This window comes from Cryptomeria japonica, unplaced genomic scaffold (genome assembly GCF_030272615.1).
Source record: "Cryptomeria japonica unplaced genomic scaffold, Sugi_1.0 HiC_scaffold_488, whole genome shotgun sequence".
Classification (NCBI taxonomy): domain Eukaryota; kingdom Viridiplantae; phylum Streptophyta; class Pinopsida; order Cupressales; family Cupressaceae; genus Cryptomeria; species Cryptomeria japonica.
In genome coordinates, this window is record NW_026729306.1 from 27865 (window position 1) to 40884 (window position 13020).

Here is a 13020-nt window from a genome sequence, read left to right on the forward strand (position 1 = left end):
CCTTGGTGCGCACACCTTGGCTGGGTTGCGCGGCCTGGTGGGCACCATGGTGCGCACCAAGGAGCGCTCCGAAGTGTGCTCCAAGGTGCGGCGTGCACGAAGTCGGAGCCCGGTTTGCCCCGGGTGCGCACCTTCGCCGCGGTGGGCACCATGGCGTGCACGAAGTCGGAGCCCGGTTTGCCCCGGGTGCGCACCTCGCGTGCACCTTCGCCGGGGTGGGCACCTCGGCTGGGTTGCGCGCCCTGGTGCGCACCAAGGAGCGCTCTGAAGTGTGCTCCAAGGTGCGGCGTGCACGAAGTCGGAGCCCGGTTTGCCCCGGGTGTGCACCTCGCGTGCACCTTCGCTGCGGTGGGCACCTTGGCTGGGTTGCGCGCCTTGGTGGGCACCATGCAGTGCACGAAGTCGGAGCCCGGTTTGCCCCGGGCGCGCACCTCCGCCAGGGTGGGCACCTTGGTGCGCACAACTTGCCTGGGCTGCGCACCAGGAAGGGCTCAAGATGGCACCCGCGTTCCGTTTTTTTCACTATCTTTCAGAACGGAAATTTTAAAATATCGTTTTTTTTTGCCTTTTCTGGAAATTAGTGAAGGCAGCGCATCAAAGGTGCGCAACGCTGGTGCGAACCTGGGAGCGCTCCGATGTGTGCTCCAAGGTGCGGCGTGCACGAAGTCGGACCCCGGTTTGCCCCGGGTGCGCACCTCGCGTGCACCTTGGTGCGCACACCTTGGCTGGGTTGCGCGCCCTGGTGGGCACCATGGTGCGCACCAAGGAGCGCTCCGAAGTGTGCTCCAAGGTGCGGCGTGCACGAAGTCGGAGCCCGGTTTGCCCCGGGTGCGCACCTCGCGTGCACCTTCGCCGCGGTGGGCACCATGGCGTGCACGAAGTCGGAGCCCGGTTTGCCCCGGGTGCGCACCTCGCGTGCACCTTCGCCGGGGTGGGCACCTTGGTGTGCAGACCTTGGCTGGGTTGCGCGCCCTGGTGGGCACCATGGTGCGCACCAAGGAGCGCTCCGAAGTGTGCTCCAAGGTGCGGCCTGCACGAAGTCGGAGCCCGGTTTGCCCCGCGTGTGCACCTCGGGTGGGCACCTTGGTGCGCATGCCTTGCCTGGGCTGCGCACCAGGGCGGGCTCAAGATGGCACCCGCCTTCCTTTTTTTTCACTATCTTTCAAAACGGAAATTTTAAAATCTCATTTTTGTTTGCCTTTTTCTGGAAATTAGTGAAGGCAGCGCATCAAAGGTGCGCACCTCGCTGCCCACCACGGTGCGCAACGCCGGTGGGCACCCGGGAGTGCTTCGAAGTGTGCTCCAAGGTGCTGCGTGCACGTTGTCGGAGCCCGGTTTGCCCCGGGTGCGCACCTCGCGTGCACCTTCGTCGGGGTGGGCACCTTGGCTGGGTTTGCCCCGGCTGCGCTCCGAAGCGGGGTTATTGGAGCGCCGCCTCTTTTTTTGTCGGAGCGTTTGGTGGGGTTTCTCGCATTGGCTCTTCCGAGGCCCGGTTGCCACCCTGGCGCGCACGAAGTCGGAAGTAGGGTTAATTGCCCGGGTGCGCACCTTTGCCAGGGTGGGCACCTTACCTGGGCTGCGCACCAGGGCGGGCTCAAGATGGCACGCGCGTTCCGTTTTTTTCACTATCTTTCAAAACGGAAATTTTAAAATCTCCTTTTTTTTTTGCCTTTTCTGGAAATTAGTGAAGGCAGCGCATCAAAGGTGCGCACCTCGCTGCCCACCTTGGTGTGCTCTGAGGTGCGCACCCGGGAGCGCTACGAAGTGTGCTCCAAGGTGCGGCGTGCACGTTGTCGGAGCCCGGTTTGCCCCGGGTGCGCACCTCGCCTGCACCTTGGCCGGGGTGGGCACCTTGGCTGGGTTTGCCCAGGGTGCGCTCCGAAGCGGGGTTACTGGAGCGCCCCCTCTTTTTTTGTCAGAGCGTTTGGTGGGGTTTCTCGCATTGGCTCTTCCCAGGCCCGGTTGTTGGGTGCGCTCCCACCCTGGCGCGCGCGAAGTTGGAAGTTGGGTTAATTGCCCGGGCGCGCACCTTCGCCAGGGTGGGCACCTTGGTGCGCACACCTTGGCTGGGCTGCGCACCAGGGCGGGCTCAAGATGGCACCAGCATTCCCTTTTTCTCACTATCTTTCAAAACGGAAATTTTAAAATCTCGTTTTTTTTTTGCCTTTTATGGAAATTAGTGAAGGCATCGCATCAAAGGTGCGCACCTCGCTGCCCACCTTGGTGTGCTCCGAGGTGCCCACCACGGTGCGCAACGCCGGTGCGAACCCGGGAGCGCCCCGATGTGTGCTCCAAGGTGCGGCGTGCACGAAGTCGGACCCCGGTTTGCCCCGGGTGCGCACCTCGCGTGCACCTTGGTGCGCACACCTTGGCTGGGTTGCGCGGCCTGGTGGGCACCATGGTGCGCACCAAGGAGCGCTCCGAAGTGTGCTCCAAGGTGCGGCGTGCACGAAGTCGGAGCCCGGTTTGCCCCGGGTACGCACCTCGCGTGCACCTTCGCCGGGGTGGGCACCTCGGCTGGGTTGCGCGCCCTGGTGCGCACCAAGGAGCGCTCCGAAGTGTGCTCCAAGGTGCGGCGTGCACGAAGTCGGAGCCCGGTTTGCCCCGGGTGCGCACCTTCGCCGCGGTGCGCACCATGGCGTGCACGAAGTCGGAGCCCGGTTTGCCCCGGGTGCGCACCTCGCGTGCACCTTCGGCGGGGTTGCGCGCCCTGGTGGGCACCATGGTGCGCACCAAGGAGCGCTCCGAAGTGTGCTCCAAGGTGCGGCGTGCACGAAGTCGGAGCCCGGTTTGCCCCGGGTGCGCACCTCGCGTGCACCTTCGGCGGGGTTGCGCGCCCTGGTGGGCACCATGGTGCGCACCAAGGAGCGCTCCGAAGTGTGCTCCAAGGTGCGGCGTGCACGAAGTCGGAGCCCGGTTTGCCCCGGGTGCGCACCTCGCGTGCACCTTCGCCGCGGTGGGCACCATGGCGTGCACGAAGTCGGAGCCCGGTTTGCCCCGGGTGCGCACCTCGCGTGCACCTTCGCCGGGGTGGGCACCTCGGCTGGGTTGCGCGCCCTGGTGCGCACCAAGGAGCGCTCCGAAGTGTGCTCCAAGGTGCGGCGTGCACGAAGTCGGAGCCCGGTTTGCCCCGGGTGCGCACCTCGCGTGCACCTTCGCCAGGGTGGGCACCTCGGTGCGCACACCTTCTCAATGTTTTCTTGCCTTTTCTGGAAATTGGTGAAGGCAGCGCATCAAAGGTGCGCACCTCGGTGTGCTCCGAGGTGCGAACCCGAGAGCGCTCCGAGGTGCCCACGAAGTCGAAAGTCGGGTTAATTGCATTGTTTTCCCCGGGTGCGCTCCGAGGTGCGCAACATCGGCGCGCACCAAGGAGGGCTCCGAAGTGTGCTCCAAGGTGCGCACGATGGCGTGCACCTCTGGTGCGCACGATTCGGAGCTCGGTTTGACCGGGGTGCGCACACCTTGGCTGGGTTGCGCACCTTTTGTGCGCTCCAAGGTGCGCACGAAGTCGGAGCTCGGTTTGCCCCGGGTGCGCACCTTCGCCAGGGTGCGCACCTTGATGCGCACGCCTTGGCTGGGCTGCGCACCTTGGTGGGCGCCATGGTGCGCACCTTTCGTGCGCTCCAAGGTGCGCACGAAGTCGGAGCTCGGTTTGCCCCGGGTGCGCACCTTGGTGGGCGCCATGGTGCACTCCGAGGTGCCCAAGATTGGTGCGCACCAAGGAGCGCTCCGAAGTGCGCTCCAAGGTGCGCGCGAAGTCGAAAGTTGGGTTAATTGTCCGGTTTGCCTCGGGTGCGCACCTTGCGTGCACCTTCGCCAGGGTGGGCGCCTTGGTGCGCACACCTTGGCTGGGCTGCGCACACCTTGGCACCCGCGTTTCCTTCATTTTAAATTTTTTTTTTTTACAATCTCTCAAGTGGGAAATTCTATAATCTCAACTTTTTTTGCCTTTTCAGGAAACTTTTGAATGGAGCGCATCATTGGTGCGCTCCGAAGTGTGCTCCAAAGCTCTCTCCAGCTGCGTGCACCTGCCCCGGCCGCGCACCCGGCCCCGCCCAGCTTCGCTCACCTGTCCCGGGCGTCTGGTGCGGAACCTTAGAGTAAGAAACATCACCGTGCACCTTGGCCAACGTGCGCGACTCGACCGAGCGCGCACTGGCCGAGGTGCACACCGATTTCACCTGGGTGCGCGCGCAGCACCTCGGGCGCACCGGGGTGCGCGCACAACGCCCGGGTTGCACCGTGGCCTGTGTGCTCGGGGCGCCTCGGGTGCGCGCTCGGTGTCGCCCCCGCGCGCGCGGTAGTGCGGGCAGCGCACCCCGGCCCGGCCCGGCCCCGACGAGAACGCAAACGGGCAAAAGGTTTATTCAAATAGCATTGCGACGCCCGGCGAAAAACTAAAAAAGGGTGCAACACCGGGACTTCCCGGGAGGTCACCCATCCCAGTACTACTCCGGCCCAAGCGCGCTTAACTGCGGAGTTCTGATGGGATCCGGTGCACTAACGCTGGTATGATCGCACCCGTTATGAGCTTGTCGCAGTGTGTACTTAGCAAACCGCGACCCACGTGCGAATCCACCCCGGCCACCCACCCCCGTCGAGGTGCACACCCTCCCTCGCGAAGTGCGCCCCGTTCGCCAAGTGTGAGCCCTGCCCGGGTGCGCGCACCTTGCTAGGGCGTCGGGTGTGCACCCGGCCCGGCCTACGTGCGTGCACCTGGAGGGGGCGTCGTGTGCGTGCAGTGTCCCGTCTGCAACGCGGTGCCCACACACCACCTCGGGCGCAACGACCTGCGCTCACATGTGGGCCGAGTGCACCTTGGTGCATGTTCGGGGCGCCTCGGGTGCACGCTCGATCTTGCCCCGGTGCACCAAGGCGCTCGGTTTGCCCCGGGTGCGCACTTGGTGCAAGGTGGGCACCCAAAATAGGGATCAAGCACCAAAACACAAGTTTCGGGATGCAAAATGGGACCCAAGGACCACAAATGCGTTCCAAGACCCATGATGGGTCCACGAGAACAAAAATGTGTTCCGAGACTTAATAAACAAATATTGGGTTTTAGGAGAAGAAACATGCTCTGATGCCCAAAACGAGAATCGACCCCGAAAAGGCCACAGGCCAAAAGTGGGATGCGAGACAAAAAAAAATGGGACCCGAGGACCAAAATTGGGTTCCCAGGTCGAAGACAGGGCAACCGGACAAGAAACGACCTCTAAGGCTCGAAATGAGTCCCGACGACTAAAACTTGACAAGAAGCACCCATCAGGCACCCAACTCGACACCCATGGGATGCCGACCCACCCGGGCTTCCACCTAGCACACCTTGGCACCCACCCACCCTCGCACCCAACCTCGCACCCAACTTAGCACCTTTGAACCCACATTGGCACTCACCCTGACCCTGGCACCTTGGAACCCACATTGGCACTCACCTTGACCCTGGCACCCACCTTTGCACTCACCTTGGGACCCACCCTGGCTCCCACCTCGGCACCCACCCAGACACCCACCTTGGTTCCTTGGCACCCACCTTGGATCCTTGGCACCCACCCCGACACCCACCTTGGCACGCAACTTGGCTACTTGCCACCCACCTTGGCTCCTTGACGCCCACCCCGACAACCACCCCGTGACCTACCCTGGCTAGGGTTGGTGCACACCCACCCTGGTGCCCACCTTGGCACCCACCCTATGACCCACCTTGGCACGCACCTTAGTACCCACCCCGTTACCCACCCTAGGACCCACCCCGTGACCCACCTTGGCCAGGGTGGGTGCCTTGGTGCGCACAACTTGCCTGGGCTGCACACCAGGGCGGGCTCAAGATGGCACCCGCGTTCCGTTTTTTTCACTATCTTTCAAAACGGAAATTTTAAAATCTCATTTTTTTCTTTTTTTTGCCTTTTCTGGAAATTAGTGAAGGCAGCGCATCAAAGGTGCGCAATGCTGGTGCGAACCCGGGAGCGCTCCGATGTGTGCTCCAAGGTGCGGCGTGCACGAAGTCCGAGCCCGGTTTGCCCCGGGTGCGCACCTCGCGTGCACCTTCGCCGGGGTGAGCACCTTGGCTGGGTTGCGCGCCCTGGTGCGTACCAAGGAGCGCTCTGAAGTGTGCTCCAAGGTGCGGCGTGCACGAAGTCGGAGCCCGGTTTGCCCCGGGTGTGCACCTCGGGTGCGCACCTCGCGTGCACCTTCGCTGCGGTGGGCACCTTGGCTGGGTTGCGCGCCTTGGTGGGCACCATGCAGTGCACGAAGTCGGAGCCCGGTTTGCCCCGGGCGCGCACCTCCGCCAGGGTGGGCACCTTGGTGCGCACAACTTGCCTGGGCTGCGCATCAGGAAGGGCTCAAGATGGCACCCGCGTTCCGTTTTTTTCACTATCTTTCAGAACGGAAATTTTAAAATATCGTTTTTTTTTGCCTTTTCTGGAAATTAGTGAAGGCAGCGCATCAAAGGTGCGCAACGCTGGTGCGAACCTGGGAGCGCTCCGATGTGTGCTCCAAGGTGCGGCGTGCACGAAGTCGGAGCCCGGTTTGCCCCGGGTGCGCCCTGGTGGGCACCATGGTGCGCACCAAGGAGCGCTCCGAAGTGTGCTCCAAGGTGCGGCCTGCACGAAGTCGGAGCCCGGTTTGCCCCGGGTGTGCACCTCGGGTGGGCACCTTGGTGCGCATGCCTTGCCTGGGCTGCGCACCAGGGCGGGCTCAAGATGGCACCCGCGTTCCTTTTTTTTCACTATCTTTCAAAACGGAAATTTTAAAATCTCATTTTTTTTTGCCTTTTTCTGGAAATTAGTGAAGGCAGCGCATCAAAGGTGCGCACCTCGCTGCCCACCACGGTGCGCAACGCCGGTGGGCACCCGGGAGTGCTTCGAAGTGTGCTCCAAGGTGCTGCGTGCACGTTGTCGGAGCCCGGTTTGCCCCGGGTGCGCACCTCGCGTGCACCTTCGTCGGGGTGGGCACCTTGGCTTGGTTTGCCCCGGCTGCGCTCCGAAGCGGGGTTATTGGAGCGCCGCCTCTTTTTTTGTCGGAGCGTTTGGTGGGGTTTCTCGCATTGGCTCTTCCGAGGCCCGGTTGCCACCCTGGCGCGCACGAAGTCGGAAGTAGGGTTAATTGCCCGGGTGCACACCTTTGCCAGGGTGGCACCTTACCTGGGCTGCGCACCAGGGCGGGCTCAAGATGGCACGCGCGTTCCGTTTTTTTCACTATCTTTCAAAACGGAAATTTTAAAATCTCCTTTTTTTTTTGCCTTTTCTGGAAATTAGTGAAGGCAGCGCATCAAAGGTGCGCACCTCGCTGCCCACCTTGGTGTGCTCTGAGGTGCGCACCCGGGAGCGCTACGAAGTGTGCTCCAAGGTGCGGCGTGCACGTTGTCGGAGCCCGGTTTGCCCCGGGTGCGCACCTCGCCTGCACCTTGGCCGGGGTGGGCACCTTGGCTGGGTTTGCCCAGGGTGCGCTCCGAAGCGGGGTTACTGGAGCGCCCCCTCTTTTTTTGTCAGAGAGTTTGGTGGGGTTTCTCGCATTGGCTCTTCCCAGGCCCGGTTGTTGGGTGCGCTCCCACCCTGGCGCGCGCGAAGTTGGAAGTTGGGTTAATTGCCCGGGCGCGCACCTTCGCCAGGGTGGGCACCTTGGTGCGCAAACCTTGGCTGGGCTGCGCACCAGGGCGGGCTCAAGATGGCACCAGCATTCCCTTTTTCTCACTATCTTTCAAAACGGAAATTTTAAAATCTCATTTTTTTTTTGCCTTTTATGGAAATTAGTGAAGGCATCGCATCAAAGGTGCGCACCTCGCTGCCCACCTTGGTGTGCTCCGAGGTGCCCACCACGGTGCGCAACGCCGGTGCGAACCCGGGAGCGCCCCGATGTGTGCTCCAAGGTGCGGCGTGCACGAAGTCGGACCCCGGTTTGCCCCGGGTGCGCACCTCGCGTGCACCTTGGTGCGCACACCTTGGCTGGGTTGCGCGGCCTGGTGGGCACCATGGTGCGCACCAAGGAGCGCTCCGAAGTGTGCTCCAAGGTGCGGCGTGCACGAAGTCGGAGCCCGGTTTGCCCCGGGTGCGCACCTTCGCCGCGGTGGGCACCATGGCGTGCACGAAGTCGGAGCCCGGTTTGCCCCGGGTGCGCACCTCGCGTGCACCTTCGCCGGGGTGGGCACCTCGGCTGGGTTGCGCGCCCTGGTGCGCACCAAGGAGCGCTCTGAAGTGTGCTCCAAGGTGCGGCGTGCACGAAGTCGGAGCCCGGTTTGCCCCGGGTGTGCACCTCGCGTGCACCTTCGCTGCGGTGGGCACCTTGGCTGGGTTGCGCGCCTTGGTGGGCACCATGCAGTGCACGAAGTCGGAGCCCGGTTTGCCCCGGGCGCGCACCTCCGCCAGGGTGGGCACCTTGGTGCGCACAACTTGCCTGGGCTGCGCACCAGGAAGGGCTCAAGATGGCACCCGCGTTCCGTTTTTTTCACTATCTTTCAGAACGGAAATTTTAAAATATCGTTTTTTTTTGCCTTTTCTGGAAATTAGTGAAGGCAGCGCATCAAAGGTGCGCAACGCTGGTGCGAACCTGGGAGCGCTCCGATGTGTGCTCCAAGGTGCGGCGTGCACGAAGTCGGACCCCGGTTTGCCCCGGGTGCGCACCTCGCGTGCACCTTGGTGCGCACACCTTGGCTGGGTTGCGCGCCCTGGTGGGCACCATGGTGCGCACCAAGGAGCGCTCCGAAGTGTGCTCCAAGGTGCGGCGTGCACGAAGTCGGAGCCCGGTTTGCCCCGGGTGCGCACCTCGCGTGCACCTTCGCCGCGGTGGGCACCATGGCGTGCACGAAGTCGGAGCCCGGTTTGCCCCGGGTGCGCACCTCGCGTGCACCTTCGCCGGGGTGGGCACCTTGGTGTGCAGACCTTGGCTGGGTTGCGCGCCCTGGTGGGCACCATGGTGCGCACCAAGGAGCGCTCCGAAGTGTGCTCCAAGGTGCGGCCTGCACGAAGTCGGAGCCCGGTTTGCCCCGGGTGTGCACCTCGGGTGGGCACCTTGGTGCGCATGCCTTGCCTGGGCTGCGCACCAGGGCGGGCTCAAGATGGCACCCGCGTTCCTTTTTTTTCACTATCTTTCAAAACGGAAATTTTAAAATCTCATTTTTTTTTGCCTTTTTCTGGAAATTAGTGAAGGCAGCGCATCAAAGGTGCGCACCTCGCTGCCCACCACGGTGCGCAACGCCGGTGGGCACCCGGGAGTGCTTCGAAGTGTGCTCCAAGGTGCTGCGTGCACGTTGTCGGAGCCCGGTTTGCCCCGGGTGCGCACCTCGCGTGCACCTTCGTCGGGGTGGGCACCTTGGCTGGGTTTGCCCCGGCTGCGCTCCGAAGCGGGGTTATTGGAGCGCCGCCTCTTTTTTTGTCGGAGCGTTTGGTGGGGTTTCTCGCATTGGCTCTTCCGAGGCCCGGTTGCCACCCTGGCGCGCACGAAGTCGGAAGTAGGGTTAATTGCCCGGGTGCGCACCTTTGCCAGGGTGGGCACCTTACCTGGGCTGCGCACCAGGGCGGGCTCAAGATGGCACGCGCGTTCCGTTTTTTTCACTATCTTTCAAAACGGAAATTTTAAAATCTCCTTTTTTTTTTGCCTTTTCTGGAAATTAGTGAAGGCAGCGCATCAAAGGTGCGCACCTCGCTGCCCACCTTGGTGTGCTCTGAGGTGCGCACCCGGGAGCGCTACGAAGTGTGCTCCAAGGTGCGGCGTGCACGTTGTCGGAGCCCGGTTTGCCCCGGGTGCGCACCTCGCCTGCACCTTGGCCGGGGTGGGCACCTTGGCTGGGTTTGCCCAGGGTGCGCTCCGAAGCGGGGTTACTGGAGCGCCCCCTCTTTTTTTGTCAGAGCGTTTGGTGGGGTTTCTCGCATTGGCTCTTCCCAGGCCCGGTTGTTGGGTGCGCTCCCACCCTGGCGCGCGCGAAGTTGGAAGTTGGGTTAATTGCCCGGGCGCGCACCTTCGCCAGGGTGGGCACCTTGGTGCGCACACCTTGGCTGGGCTGCGCACCAGGGCGGGCTCAAGATGGCACCAGCATTCCCTTTTTCTCACTATCTTTCAAAACGGAAATTTTAAAATCTCGTTTTTTTTTTGCCTTTTATGGAAATTAGTGAAGGCATCGCATCAAAGGTGCGCACCTCGCTGCCCACCTTGGTGTGCTCCGAGGTGCCCACCACGGTGCGCAACGCCGGTGCGAACCCGGGAGCGCCCCGATGTGTGCTCCAAGGTGCGGCGTGCACGAAGTCGGACCCCGGTTTGCCCCGGGTGCGCACCTCGCGTGCACCTTGGTGCGCACACCTTGGCTGGGTTGCGCGGCCTGGTGGGCACCATGGTGCGCACCAAGGAGCGCTCTGAAGTGTGCTCCAAGGTGCGGCGTGCACGAAGTCGGAGCCCGGTTTGCCCCGGGTACGCACCTCGCGTGCACCTTCGCCGGGGTGGGCACCTCGGCTGGGTTGCGCGCCCTGGTGCGCACCAAGGAGCGCTCCGAAGTGTGCTCCAAGGTGCGGCGTGCACGAAGTCGGAGCCCGGTTTGCCCCGGGTGCGCACCTTCGCCGCGGTGCGCACCATGGCGTGCACGAAGTCGGAGCCCGGTTTGCCCCGGGTGCGCACCTCGCGTGCACCTTCGGCGGGGTTGCGCGCCCTGGTGGGCACCATGGTGCGCACCAAGGAGCGCTCCGAAGTGTGCTCCAAGGTGCGGCGTGCACGAAGTCGGAGCCCGGTTTGCCCCGGGTGCGCACCTCGCGTGCACCTTCGGCGGGGTTGCGCGCCCTGGTGGGCACCATGGTGCGCACCAAGGAGCGCTCCGAAGTGTGCTCCAAGGTGCGGCGTGCACGAAGTCGGAGCCCGGTTTGCCCCGGGTGCGCACCTCGCGTGCACCTTCGCCGCGGTGGGCACCATGGCGTGCACGAAGTCGGAGCCCGGTTTGCCCCGGGTGCGCACCTCGCGTGCACCTTCGCCGGGGTGGGCACCTCGGCTGGGTTGCGCGCCCTGGTGCGCACCAAGGAGCGCTCCGAAGTGTGCTCCAAGGTGCGGCGTGCACGAAGTCGGAGCCCGGTTTGCCCCGGGTGCGCACCTCGCGTGCACCTTCGCCAGGGTGGGCACCTCGGTGCGCACACCTTCTCAATGTTTTCTTGCCTTTTCTGGAAATTGGTGAAGGCAGCGCATCAAAGGTGCGCACCTCGGTGTGCTCCGAGGTGCGAACCCGAGAGCGCTCCGAGGTGCCCACGAAGTCGAAAGTCGGGTTAATTGCATTGTTTTCCCCGGGTGCGCTCCGAGGTGCGCAACATCGGCGCGCACCAAGGAGGGCTCCGAAGTGTGCTCCAAGGTGCGCACGATGGCGTGCACCTCTGGTGCGCACGATTCGGAGCTCGGTTTGACCGGGGTGCGCACACCTTGGCTGGGTTGCGCACCTTTTGTGCGCTCCAAGGTGCGCACGAAGTCGGAGCTCGGTTTGCCCCGGGTGCGCACCTTCGCCAGGGTGCGCACCTTGATGCGCACGCCTTGGCTGGGCTGCGCACCTTGGTGGGCGCCATGGTGCGCACCTTTCGTGCGCTCCAAGGTGCGCACGAAGTCGGAGCTCGGTTTGCCCCGGGTGCGCACCTTGGTGGGCGCCATGGTGCACTCCGAGGTGCCCAAGATTGGTGCGCACCAAGGAGCGCTCCGAAGTGCGCTCCAAGGTGCGCGCGAAGTCGAAAGTTGGGTTAATTGTCCGGTTTGCCTCGGGTGCGCACCTTGCGTGCACCTTCGCCAGGGTGGGCGCCTTGGTGCGCACACCTTGGCTGGGCTGCGCACACCTTGGCACCCGCGTTTCCTTCATTTTAAATTTTTTTTTTTTACAATCTCTCAAGTGGGAAATTCTATAATCTCAACTTTTTTTGCCTTTTCAGGAAACTTTTGAATGGAGCGCATCATTGGTGCGCTCCGAAGTGTGCTCCAAAGCTCTCTCCAGCTGCGTGCACCTGCCCCGGCCGCGCACCCGGCCCCGCCCAGCTTCGCTCACCTGTCCCGGGCGTCTGGTGCGGAACCTTAGAGTAAGAAACATCACCGTGCACCTTGGCCAACGTGCGCGACTCGACCGAGCGCGCACTGGCCGAGGTGCACACCGATTTCACCTGGGTGCGCGCGCAGCACCTCGGGCGCACCGGGGTGCGCGCACAACGCCCGGGTTGCACCGTGGCCTGTGTGCTCGGGGCGCCTCGGGTGCGCGCTCGGTGTCGCCCCCGCGCGCGCGGTAGTGCGGGCAGCGCACCCCGGCCCGGCCCGGCCCCGACGAGAACGCAAACGGGCAAAAGGTTTATTCAAATAGCATTGCGACGCCCGGCGAAAAACTAAAAAAGGGTGCAACACCGGGACTTCCCGGGAGGTCACCCATCCCAGTACTACTCCGGCCCAAGCGCGCTTAACTGCGGAGTTCTGATGGGATCCGGTGCACTAACGCTGGTATGATCGCACCCGTTATGAGCTTGTCGCAGTGTGTACTTAGCAAACCGCGACCCACGTGCGAATCCACCCCGGCCACCCACCCCCGTCGAGGTGCACACCCTCCCTCGCGAAGTGCGCCCCGTTCGCCAAGTGTGAGCCCTGCCCGGGTGCGCGCACCTTGCTAGGGCGTCGGGTGTGCACCCGGCCCGGCCTACGTGCGTGCACCTGGAGGGGGCGTCGTGTGCGTGCAGTGTCCCGTCTGCAACGCGGTGCCCACACACCACCTCGGGCGCAACGACCTGCGCTCACATGTGGGCCGAGTGCACCTTGGTGCATGTTCGGGGCGCCTCGGGTGCACGCTCGATCTTGCCCCGGTGCACCAAGGCGCTCGGTTTGCCCCGGGTGCGCACTTGGTGCAAGGTGGGCACCCAAAATAGGGATCAAGCACCAAAACACAAGTTTCGGGATGCAAAATGGGACCCAAGGACCACAAATGCGTTCCAAGACCCATGATGGGTCCACGAGAACAAAAATGTGTTCCGAGACTTAATAAACAAATATTGGGTTTTAGGAGAAGAAACATGCTCTGATGCCCAAAACGAGAAT

At 63.4% G+C, this 13020-nt stretch overlaps 2 non-coding genes across 2 annotated transcripts; both read right to left on the reverse strand.

Moving 5' to 3' along the window:
* Positions 1 to 4404: 4404 nt before the first annotated feature.
* On the reverse strand, positions 4405 to 4523 carry LOC131871939 (5S ribosomal RNA). The gene has a single exon (XR_009370129.1). It is a non-coding gene; the product is annotated as a 5S ribosomal RNA (ribosomal RNA).
* A 7804-nt stretch (positions 4524 to 12327) lies between these two features.
* Positions 12328 to 12446, reverse strand: LOC131871940 (5S ribosomal RNA). Its single transcript, XR_009370130.1, has one exon. It is a non-coding gene; the product is annotated as a 5S ribosomal RNA (ribosomal RNA).
* Positions 12447 to 13020: the final 574 nt, after the last annotated feature.